The 13880-nt window shown below is 32.2% G+C and overlaps 1 pseudogene across 1 annotated transcript in view; it reads left to right on the top strand.

The window, feature by feature from the left end:
- LOC143248206 (atrial natriuretic peptide receptor 1-like) overlaps window positions 1-13880 on the top strand; it is a 138644-nt pseudogene that overhangs the window by 63422 nt on the left and 61342 nt on the right. The window contains exons 7-8 of the transcript XR_013026815.1: window positions 8780-8854; window positions 10434-10511. The product of XR_013026815.1 is annotated as an atrial natriuretic peptide receptor 1-like (transcript). The remainder of the gene's footprint in view (window positions 1-8779; window positions 8855-10433; window positions 10512-13880) is intronic.

Raw genomic sequence — 13880 nt, 5'->3', positions numbered from 1 at the left:
AACAATAACACAGTACCTGAGCACAAACGAATCTTGACAAATGGGTTCTCAGTGACACTGAGATAAGTTTGACGGTTACGACCCTAAACTGTAGGTTTTGACACCCGTGGTAGTACATCACAGATAGCCATGTATAGCTTTGTGGCTAACTGTAAAGAAATAAATCGCATTTTTTTTTATGGCGGACCAAAACTAGTAAATATAAATGAAAACTCAAATTATAATTTAAAATGAGAATAATTATAAAAACTATATATATTGTTCTAAGGATTTTAATCTAACGAGTTTAATATCTCGTTATCAATCAGAGAGCTGGCGATCAGTTTACAAAGTTAAAATGCTAAAATTCAGTGTTCGATATATACAGTGTACAGAGAGCACATAGGTCATTGCGTAACTAAAACAATGCAAACCAAGACTTATATTTTTATATAAAAATTATATTATTCATCATATTAGATTTAATATATATATATATATATTAGCATTTATACCATGTAGGCTAGTTACTGATTAAATTATTTTTAACTAACAAGCTGATTCACATGTATGATATATAAACATTATAAATGACATATGCATTATGTAACAAGTAATAAAGCTCACAATATCGGGAATGGTTTTTATTTGACATAGGTACCAGTGAAATAAACTTATAAATATTTGTTTTGGAATTAGATCACTTATTCTTCTTAACCATTTCTAGATCCTGGTAATCATAAAGTTTATTGAACTAATAACCTAACACTCAATAAAAGACCAGCCACTGAAAAGATAACTGTTTATTGAACTAATAACACTGCACAACAAAGTTTTTGCTTCCTGAACACTGTTGGGTGTTCCTTATAGATTTTGGGCTGCTGATCATGAAAATCACATCCACATTTGCCCATCACGTACCATTTAATTGAAATCTTCAGATTCATCAGGACATTGCTACAATGGAAAAACGATATAAGGACAACTGGGATCCGTCAATGTTTGCTGACTACTGTTGGACACTGCAACGTGATGCACCGGACATTGAATACAAACGAAAATCAGGAGCAAAACACTTTTAATTATGTTGAACTTGATAGCATGTTAGAAACATAAACTCAATTAAATACATTATCGACGGTAAACAGTTAACTGTCTATATCTCAGAGTCCCTACGTGATGAAGCAAAACCAAAACTATATTTGTGCATATCCACCAATCAATCAGCAAAAACTTTTCAGGAAGCAAAACTTTTCAAAAAAATTGTTGTGCAGTGTAATCTAACACTCAGTAAAAGACTAGTTACTGTTCTGAATCTATTCTTATACGCTACATGAGACATTAACAGACCACTTCTATATCCGAATAAAAGCGTTTCCACTACCATTTGCTAAACTTAACAGCAATGTCTTATACATGTTTGTGTTTATTTTAATCACGGTATTTCATATATTACAATATCCTCTAGCACCATCATGGTCTTCTTACAGTATCCTCTAGCACCATCACGGTCTTCTTACAGTATCCCCCAACACCATGATGGACTTCTGGATATTACAGCATCCTCCAACACCATGATGGTCTTCTAGATATTACAGTATCCTCCAACACCATAATGGTTTTCTTACAGCATCCTCCAACACTATAAAAGTCTTCTACATATTACAGCATCCTCCAACACCATCGTAGTCTCTCACATATTACAGTATCCTCAAACACTATAATGATCTTCTACATATTGCAGTATCCTCCAACACCATAATGCTCTTCTACATATTGCAATATCCTCTAGCATTATAATGGTTTTTCACATATTACGGTATCCTCCAACACTATAATGGTTTTTCATATATTACAGTATCCTCCAACACCAGAATGATCTTCTACATATTACAATATCCTCCAATACCATAACGGTTTTTCACATATTACAGTATCCCCTACCACCATCATGAACTTCTCACAATATCCTCCAACACTGTAATGGTTTTCTACATGTTACAATATCCTCCAACACCATCATGAGACAATACACTTTTCACTGCACATTCCTTAAACTCCATCATTCCATAACATCATATTTTGGTCTATTTATGATGCATTTCACAGACTGCTGTATACAATGATATTAAAGGTGGTCTCTAGTACTGGTTACCTCTCTGATTGCTGTATACTTTGGTATTGGAGACTGTTTCTAGTAACACATGCTGTTCCACGGTTATATAGCACCACTATCCTCCTATAGGTGCACCATATAACTATCTATATAAAAGTGTAATAAAGTTAAATGTATAAACGTAAACTATAAGCATAAGTTGAGATAAGTTGAAATGTGCTGATAATCCTATATAAGTATAGTGCACTGTTCGCCCATACGAATACGTTTGTAAAGCACACACACGCAATACCTGATGAGACCATCCGCCTTTAGAACCTTAATCACATAATGCACTTATGTAAATACCTTTCTTACTAACACAGCCTATCTATAGAACCTTTTACAGTCTATAATAACACGATCCGCCCATAGAAACACTACCCAAAGTAAAATCATCTACCTTTGTAAAACATACACACAATACACCTAGTAAGACTTACTAACACAGCCTATAATAACACGATCCGCCCATAGAAACACTACCCAAAGTAAAATCATCTACCTTTGTAAAACATACACACAATCCACCTAGTAAGACTTACTAACACAGCCTATCTATAGAACCTTTTACAGCCTATAATAACACGATCCGCCCATAGAAACACTACCCAAAGTAAAATCATCTACCTTTGTAAAACATACACACAATCCACCTAGTAAGACTTACTAACACAGCCTATCTATAGAACCCTTTACAGCCTATAATAACACGTTCCGCCTATAGAAACACTACCCAAAGTAAAATCATCTACCTTTGTAAAACATACACACAATACACCTAGTAAGACTTACTAACACAGCCTATCTATAGAAACTTTTACAGCCTATAATAACACGATCCGCCCATAGAAACACTACCCAAAAAAAAAATCATCTACCTTTGTAAAACATACACACAACCCACCTAGTAAGACAATCCACCTATAGAAACATTGCCCTTCTTAGTAACACCTATGATGAGTAACACTAACTATTATATCACCACAAGGAACACACCTAGAGTAGACCTATGATGAGTAACACTAACTGTTATATCACCACTAGGAACACACCTAGAGTAGACCTATGATGAGTAACACTAACTATTATATCACCACTAGGAACACACCTAGAGTAGACCTATGATGAGTAACACTAACTATTATATCACCACTAGGAACACACCTAGAGTAGACCTATGATGAGTAACACTAACTATTATATCACCACTAGGAACACACCTAGAGTAGACCTATGATGAGTAACACTAACTATTATATCACCACTGGGAACACACCTAGTGTAGACCTATGATGAGTAACACTAACTATTATATCACCACAAGGAACACACCTAGAGTAGACCTATGATGAGTAACACTAACTATTATATCACCACTAGGAACACACCTAGAGTAGACCTATGATGAGTAACACTAACTATTATATCACCACTAGGAACACACCTAGAGTAGACCTATGATGAGTAACACTAACTATTATATCACCACTAGGAACACACCTAGAGTAGACCTATGATGAGTAACACTAACTATTATATCACCACAAGGAACACACCTAGAGTAGACCTATGATGAGTAACACTAATTATTATATCACCACTAGGTACACACTTAGAGTAGACCTATGATGAGTAACACTAACTATTATATCAATCAGTGATGTCGAGAAACCCACTTGTTGAGAAATTTATATGCAAAAATACCTATACCTTTATTAATATAATAAAATAAATAGAATTATATATTCAAACATCTAATACCGCCCTCTACATTTCGACACACAGTTACACAACCCCTTTCAAACATGTGGTCAGCTTCCGGTCAGTTACCTCTTTCTTTGTGAACCTGACGATGACCGAAGAAGGTCGAAACGTTGTTCGCTCTTCTATGTAAAATATTTTCTCAACCCAAACGAGCCATTTTTGCATATAAATAACTATTATATCTTGACAAGGAACACACCTAGAGTAGACCTATGATGAGTAACACTAACTATTATATCACCAGTAGGAACACACCTAGAGTAGACCTATCATGAGTAACACTAACTATTATATCACCACTAGGAACACACCTAGAGTAGACCTATGATGAATAACACTAACTATTATATCACCACTAGGAACACACCTAGAGTAGACCTATAATGAGTAACACTAACTATTATATCACCACTAGGAACACACCTAGAGTAGACCTATGATGAGTAACACTAACTATTATATCACCACAAGGAACACACCTAGAGTAGGCCTATGATGAGTAACACTAACTATTATATCACCAGTAGGAACATACCTAGAGTAGACCTATGATGAGTAACACTAACTATTATATCACCACTAGGAACACACCTAGAGTAGACCTATGATGAGTAACACTAACTATTATATCACCACAAGGAACACACCTAGAGTAGACCTATGATGAGTAACACTAACTATTATATCACCACAAGGAACAAACCAGGAGTAGCACTCGAACTATGATTTCACGTGACAGCTCATAGCCCTGTTTTCTCTTTATAACGGCCCCATACTTTGGAGTATGATTTTATTTGGAGATAGTGAAAGAGAGTGAGCCAAAGAACTTTAATATGTCACTACATTTTTATCTCACTATACAGATAAGTTCTGTCTTCTTGGTTTGGTAAAATCAAGGTTGGGGAAGAGTTTTCCCATTTGATTATATTACTAAGTCTGATTGTTTGTTGTAACAAGGCTGTGATTTGGTTATAGTTCAGAATTCTAGTTGCTTTATAATCCACCTTTGGCACAGCGGTATGTCTGCAAACTCACAACGTCGCGAAGCAGGTTTCGATCCCCGTGGTGGGTTAAGCTAATATAACCCCTTGTGTAACTTAACTAGAAAAAAACGTCTTCATAACTATATGTTTTATTAAATAAACGTAATTAACAACTGATTTTAGTCAAAAATGTTTAAGTAGTTTTTATTCCACATTTTCAGCCCTTCAGTGGATGTATATAGACTTACAAGGCTAAATATCGGGTTTTACTACTCATAGTGGGCAGTGTACAGATAGCCTATTGTGCAGCTCTGTTTTGAACTGCAAATAAGCAGACGAAACAAACCACATTTTGCAAACATGGATTCTTAGTTTTACTGTAAATGTCTGTACTTTTCCTTTTTCTCAGATAGGACAGATTGGACTATTAATATTTTAAGGTAAATTGATATGTCCTGATATACCCATCTGAGCAACACAGGCACTGCCTACATTCAACACGCATGGTCCCAGTACTAAGAGTTTGTGACAGAATTCACATCTTAGTCAGTTATTTCTGAGACTAAATATTAGCTACCAATTTACCACTGAAGAAGAAATGTCCATCTTACAAAATGTTACATAGTTACATCAGGTTACATAATTATATCGGGTTACATAGTTACATCAGGTTACATAATTATATCGGGTTACATAGTTACATCAGGTTACATAATTATATCGGGTTACATAATTACATCAGGTTACATAATTATATCGGGTTACATAGTTACATCAGGTTACATAATTATATCGGTTTACATAGTTACATCAAGTTACATAATTATATCGGGTTACATAATTACATCAGGTTACATAATTATATCGGGTTACATAGTTACATCAGGTTACATAATTATATCGGTTTACATAGTTACATCAGGTTACATAATTATATCGGGTTACATAGTAACATCAGGTTACATAATTATATCGGGTTACATAGTTACATCAGGTTACATAATTATATCGGGTTACATAGTTACATCGGGTTACATAATTATATCGGATTATATAGTTACATCAGGTTATATAGTTTTATATTAGTTTAAAAGGATAAACTTTAGTTTTATACCAATGTTTTGTTTGTATGGATATTAAAAGTTTATTCAATAAACCGCCTTGAGAATACACCTTATTAGATTAAAGCTGTTTATCTAAACTACCCACTTAGATAATTTGAAAAATATTTATTATTTTTAGAATCTTCCACGTACACATATACATACACACATACTGCGTAGTATTCACACACACATATTAACGTATTTATACGCAAATAATATAATATTCATTTAAACACACATCCCATACATCACATACATCAGGGTAGAATATTTCATTTGATAATTACAAACCTGTCTCAATAGGATATTCTATAAAAAACACAAGTTTACAGTTTACGTCATGAGGACTTTACGGGAAAAATCATGATTCCAATAAACGAAATTTTTGTAAAACGTACAACTGGCTTCGTATTTGTCAATCCTACTATAAATTAAGAACTAAACCAAGTTAATCGTGAATTACTAACGAACAAAACCATATTTTAAGTCATTTAACTAGTATTAAAAAAACCCTACTGGATATTATTTACAATTATTTAAACTAAGAGAGGCTTTATCAAAAACACAAGAACTTCCTTAAACCATCACTGATTTAACACTTCCATGAAGAATACTAAATCTGCAGTTCTTACACTTCATAAAGAAGACTGAGTGCGTCGTATTAAAACTATTTTAAATATACGGATCACCAAGTCACGTGAAGACAGTTGATATAAAGTTTCGGTGGAACAGAGTGTATTAGAACTACATTTTAACATTGTTTGGTTTCATGTAGGTAGTGTTGAGGTAAACAAACATACCACGTTTTTCTTATACCCTTGATTAATCTATGAAAAATTCCAACATTTCTGCGTATATTGAGTGTTTTGTTCTTGATATAATGAAACTAGATCAGTCAACAAGAGTGTCACATGTCTCGTAGGAAAGATTGCTGTAATGTCGAACACAGTGTATAGAAAATGACAGTGATACTTTACACTAGCAGGTACTCACGAATCCATTTTCTCTTCTTTAAAGTTGACTGTTAGTCACGTAAATAACTATGATTACATACCTTTACCAAAACAAAATATCCATACATTCAAATCAAAAAGATATGATAAAATGAAAGGTTTAAAATTTTCCAAACTTTGACATACTTTCTCTGTAGTGGAATTGGAAAAACAAAAGAGTATATACAGTAGTTGGAGTGATATAAATCATCTAAAGAGAGGACTGTAACAAGTCGTAACTCAGACGTGATAAGCATCTTGTAACAGATAAACATAAAGGTCGGTGGCAAAAGGTATCCGCGTGCCCCAGATAGCAGTTTGCAACATAATCTAGAAGGATCTTGGTCTGTGAAAGCAACATAAGTTTATTTCAAGACTGTCCAGGAAAGGAAGATAAGTTTGAATAGAATAAATGACTGTAGGTGGTAACACTTGATGAAGTGCGTGCAGCTTTAAAAATCTCGAGCCACTTTCTAAAGGTCAATGAGTGAAAAATTTCAAAAGTGGCACATGGCATGTTGGGTAAATTCATGAGCATCACTGTGTCGGTGACGAGAAGAGGTCAGGACAATAAAAACAGGAGCGAAGCTGCTTACCATAATAATAATTAGTTTACTTAGTTGTTAAGAAAAACAGTATATGAACGGATACAACAATGTATATACATATATTACACAATATTCTTAATGACGAGAAACCCACTTGAAATAAAAATGTATCTCAAAACGGCTGGTTAACCTGAAGCTAGAAACGTTGCTCTCCACTTATCAACAAAAGTGTTAATACCAGCCGTTGAGAGATATATATTACACAACGTTAGGTGTGAAAATTTCAAACAGTTCTAGCTCTAAAGAGCATTGTGAATCATTAACAGTTAGTCAGTCTTTAGTTACGAGTAGGCTTTTTGTAATGTAAGGTTCAAGGTTTGAAGATCCTGTGGTGATAACTAGTAAATGAAATATTATGACCTGTGTCTAACGACAGTCGATAGTTTTCCATGTAAGTCTAAGAGATACCACATTACTATTTCTCAAGATACCACATTACTACTACTCAAGATACCACATTACTATTTCTCAAGATACCACATTACTATTTTTCAAGATACCACATTACTACTTCTCAAGATACCACATTACTACTACTCAAGATACCACATTACTACTTCTCAAGATACCACATTACTACTACTCAAGATACCACATTACTACTTCTCAAAATACCACATTACTACTACTCAAGATACCACATTACTACTTCTCAAGATACCACATTACTATTTCTCAAGATACCACATTACTACTTCTCAAGATACCACATTACTACTTCTAAAGATACCACATTACCACCTCTCAATAGGAAATCATTTTTACTTCTAACATGTCCCTAAAAGAGCATTATCACCACTGTACAGATTTAAAGTTCTCTCGACATGTTATGTTTTAAATGTTTAGTTTAGCAAAGGATTTCATTACAGATGTTCACTTTTCTTCATTATTGTGCAGAACTATTCAGTGCATAACTTGTAAGAGGACAGGTTTAATAGATTGATGAACTGGAAATTATTAATGGTTGAAAGCTTCCTAAACATATATCTTAAAGTGATGAACGACATTATTGGTCTGAATGACAATGAAGAATCTTACAATTCAACTTTCCATCAGATACATGAGATTAGTTTATGAGATTGATCTAAAGTATGTCTGTTTTAAACTCCCCTATTGATTTTATCCTCACATAACTCCTGTTTGAACAAGGAATTCATTGGAATACAATCTTTTATTTTACTATTTTTAGAATCCGACAATATCCAATGGCAGCTCACCACAAGAGCTAACTGCAGTGAGTGGTGTGATAATTGGAATGTTTAAGGTAAGATCACTACTAGTATATTTGTTTAAAGGTTCAAAGTACCACAGAAACTCGCTTCAGTGAGTGATGTGATAATTGGAATGTTTAAGGTAAGATCACTAGTATTATATTTGTTTAAAGGTTCAAAGTACCACAGAAACCAGCTTCAGTGAGTGGTGTGATAACTGGAATGTTTAAGGTAAGATCACTAGTATTATATTTGTTTAAAGGTTCAAAGTACCACAGAAACTAGCTTCAGTGAGTGGTGTGATAACTGGAATGTATAAGGTATGATCACTAGTATTATATTTATTTAAAGGTTCAAAGTACCACAGAAGCTAGCATCAGTGAGTGGTGTGATAATTGGAATGTATAAGGTAAGATCACTAGTAGTGTATTTGTTTAAACGTTCAAAGTACCACAGAAGCTAGCTTCAGTGAGTGGTGTGATAATTGGAATGTATAAGGTAAGATCACTAGTAGTGTATTTGTTTAAACGTTCAAAGTACCACAGAAGCTAACTTCAGTGAGTGGTGTGATAATTGGAATGTATAAGGTAAGATCACTAGTATTATATTTGTTTAAAGATTCAAAGTACCACAGAAGCTAGCTTCAGTGAGTGGTGTGATAATTGGAATGTATAGGGTAAGATCACTAGTAGTGTATTTGTTTAAACGTTCAAAGTACCACAGAAGCTAGCTTCAGTGATTGGTGTGATAATTGGAATGTATAAGGTAAGATCACTAGTATTATATTTATTTAAAGGTTCAAAGTACCACAGAAGCTAGCATCAGTGAGTGGTGTGATAATTGGAATGTATAAGGTAAGATCACTAGTACTGTATTTGTTTAAAGGTTCAAAGTACCACAGGAGCTAGCTTCAGTGAGTGGTGTGATAATTGGAATGTATAAAGTAAGATCACTACTAGTATATTTGTTTAAAGGTTCAAAGTACCACAGCGAGTGGTGTGATAATTGGAATGTATAAAGTAAGATCACTACTAGTATATTTGTTTAAAGGTTCAAAGTACCACAGTAAGTGGTGTGATAACTGGAATACATAAAGTAAGGCCAATGCTAGTAACAGTTCTTGACAGATACAGAGAAACCACTCTATAATAAATACCTGTAGTTTTACTAGATAGAGGTACACGAGAATTACACGTATTATAACATTTTTATTTGCATATATTATGAATTGTTAGTAAGTAGTAGAGTGTAATAAATATTGGCTGTACAAGGTGAGGTCATTACTGATATATTTAGGGAGATTTTATTCTGTACAATGTTCCATATCTAATAGCATGACATGCTTATTGACAACAATAAATAACAATTTCTTTAGCAAAATAATACTTGAAATATGAAACAAGGATATTTATAACAGTTTTTAGGTATGTTGGTTTTCCAATATTTCATCCTATAAAATGGATTTTTTTAAATTATCACTTTATTAAGCTGCATACAATAGTTACATTGATAAGAAGAAAGTATAATAAAGCTGTGGAGAAATTATATTCTAATATTAAATATAAATTAATCAGAATTTGTAACTATGTATTTTGTAGAAAACAACAACATTTAATTATTCTCTTCTCTCAGGGAAATAAAGTTGTGGTAAAACCACTACGTGTTAGCAAGCTGAATTTGACTCGCCAAGTAATGGTCGAATTGAAACAGGTCAGTTTATTACTGTTCAACTTTATATATACATATAAAACCTGCAGATATCTATATGATTGTCCATTTCACTTTGGGACAGAATTTAGCCTAGGTTATAAACAACATGAAAGTTTAAAGACAGGTCTGATTACAAACAGCATGAAAGATTAAAGTCAGGCCTGATTACAAAAAACATGAAAGTTTAAAGGCAGTCCTGATTACAAACAACATGAGAGATCAGAGACAGTCCTGATTACAAAAAACATGGAAGATCAAAAACAATCCTGACAACAAACATCATGGAAGATTAAAGTCAGTTTTGATCAAAAACATGAAAGATCAAATACTGTCCTGACTACAAGCAGCATGAAAGATTAACGTGAGGCTTGCTTACAAACAACATGAGAGATCAGAGACAGTCCTGATAACAAACAACATGAAAAATCAAAGACAGTCCAGATTACAAACAACATGAATGTTTAAAATCAGGTCTGATTACAAAAAAACTTGAAAGTTTAAAGTCAGGCCTAACTAAAAACAACATGAAAGATTAATGTTAGGCTTAATTATAAACATTATGAAAGATCAAAGATCCTAATTACAAACAATATGAAAGATTAAATTCAGACCTGATTACAAACAACATGAGAGATTAAAGACAGTCCTGATTACAAACAACATGAAAGATCAAAGACACTCCTGATTAAAAAAAACATGGAAGATCAAAAACAATCCTGACAACAAACATCATGGAAGATTAAAGTCAGTTTTGATCAAAAACATGAAAGATCAAATACAGTCCTGACTACAAGCAGCATGAATTATTAACGTGAGGCTTGCTTACAAACAACATAAAAGATTAAAGTCAGTCCTGATTACAAACAACATGAAAGATCAGAGACAGTCCTGATAACAAACAACATGAAAGATCAAAGACAGTCCTGATTACAAACAATATGAAAGTTTAAAATCAAGTCTGATTACAAAAAACATGAAAGTTTAAAGTCAGGCCTAACTAAAAACATAAAGATTATAAAAGCTCAATGATCCTAATTACAAACAATATGAAAGATTAAATTCAGACCTGATTACAAACAACATGAAAGATTAAAGACAGCCCTGATTACAAACAACATCAAAGATCAAAGACAGTCCTGATTACAAAAAACGAGGAAGATCAAAATCAATCCTGACAACAAACATCATGGAATATTAAAGTCAGTTTTGATCAAAAACATGAAAGATCAAATACAGTCCTGACTACAAGCAGCATGAAAGATCAAATACAGTCCTGATTACAAACATAAAAGATTAAAGTTATGCCTGATTACAAACAACAAAGATTAAAGTCAGGCCTGATTACTAAGAACATTAAAGATATTGAAACATATTGTTCTTACTGCTGACAACATTAAAAATATTGAAACATATTGTTCTTATTGCTGACAACATTAAAGACATTGAAACATATTGTTCTTATTGCTGACAACATTAAAGACATTGAAACATATCGTTCTTATTGCTGACAACATTAAAAATATTGAAACATATTGTTCTTACTACTGACAACATTAAAGATATTGAAACATATTGTTCTTACTGCTGACAACATTAAAAATATTGAAACATATCGTTCTTACTGCTGACAACATTAAAAATATTGAAACATATCGTTCTTACTGCTGACAACATTAAAGATATTGAAACATATTGTTCTTACTACTGACAACATTAAAAATATTGAAACATATTGTTCTTACTACTGACAACATTAAAAATATTGAAACATATTGTTCTTACTGCTGACAACATTAAAAATATTGAAACATATCGTTCTTACTGCTGACAACATTAAAAATATTGAAACATATCGTTCTTACTGCTGACAACATTAAAGATATTGAAACATATTGTTCTTACTACTGACAACATTAAAAATATTGAAACATATCGTTCTTACTGCTGACAACATTAAAAATATTGAAACATATTGTTCTTACTACTGACAACATTAAAAATATTGAAACATATTGTTCTTACCACTGACAACATTAAAAATATTGAAACATATCGTTCTTACTGCTGACAACATTAAAAATATTGAAACATATCGTTCTTACTGCTGACAACATTAAAAATATTGAAACATATTGTTCTTACTACTGACAACATTAAAGATATTGAAACATATTGTTCTTAATGCTAACAACATTAAAGATATTGAAACATATTGTTCTTACTGCTGACAACATTAAAAATATTGAAACATATCGTTCTTACTGCTGACAACATTAAAGATATTGAAACATATTGTTCTTACTACTGACAACATTAAAAATATTGAAACATATCGTTCTTACTGCTGACAACATTAAAAATATTGAAACATATTGTTCTTACTACTGACAACATTAAAAATATTGAAACATATTGTTCTTACCTCTGACAACATTCAAAATATTGAAACATATCGTTCTTACTGCTGACAACATTAAAAATATTGAAACATATCGTTCTTACTGCTGACAACATTAAAAATATTGAAACATATTGTTCTTACTACTGACAACATTAAAAATATTGAAACATATTGTTCTTACCACTGACAACATTAAAAATATTGAAACATATTGTTCTTAATGCTAACAACATTAAAGATATTGAAACATATTGTTCTTACTGCTGACAACATTAAAAATATTGAAACATATCGTTCTTACTGCAGACAACATTAAAGATATTGAAACATGTTGTTCTTACTACTGACAACATTAAAAATATTGAAACATATCGTTCTTACTGCTGACAACATTAAAAATATTGAAACATATTGTTCTTACTACTGACAACATTAAAAATATTGAAACATATTGTTCTTACTACTGACAACATTAAAGATATTGAAACATATTGTTCTTACTACTGACAACATTAAAGATATTGAAACATATTGTTCTTACTACTGACAACATTAAAAATATTGAAACATATCGTTCTTACTGCTGACAACATTAAAAATATTGAAACATATTGTTCTTACTACTGACAACATTAAAAATATTGAAACATATTGTTCTTACTACTGACAACATTAAAGATATTGAAACATATTGTTCTTACTACTGACAACATTAAAGATATTGAAACATATTGTTCTTACTACTGACAACATTAAAGATATTGAAACATATTGTTCTTACTACTGACAACATTAAAAATATTGAAACATATCGTTCTTACTGCTGACAACATTAAAAATATTGAAACATATCGTTCTTACTGCTGACAACATTAAAAATATTGAAACATATCGTTCTTACTGCTGACAACATTAAAAATATTGAAACATATCGTTCTTACTGCTGACAACATTAAAAATATTGAAAC

This window comes from Tachypleus tridentatus, chromosome 4 (genome assembly GCF_004210375.1).
Source record: "Tachypleus tridentatus isolate NWPU-2018 chromosome 4, ASM421037v1, whole genome shotgun sequence".
Taxonomy (NCBI): Eukaryota; Metazoa; Arthropoda; class Merostomata; order Xiphosura; family Limulidae; genus Tachypleus; species Tachypleus tridentatus.
This window is presented reverse-complemented; position numbering and strand designations above follow the sequence as displayed.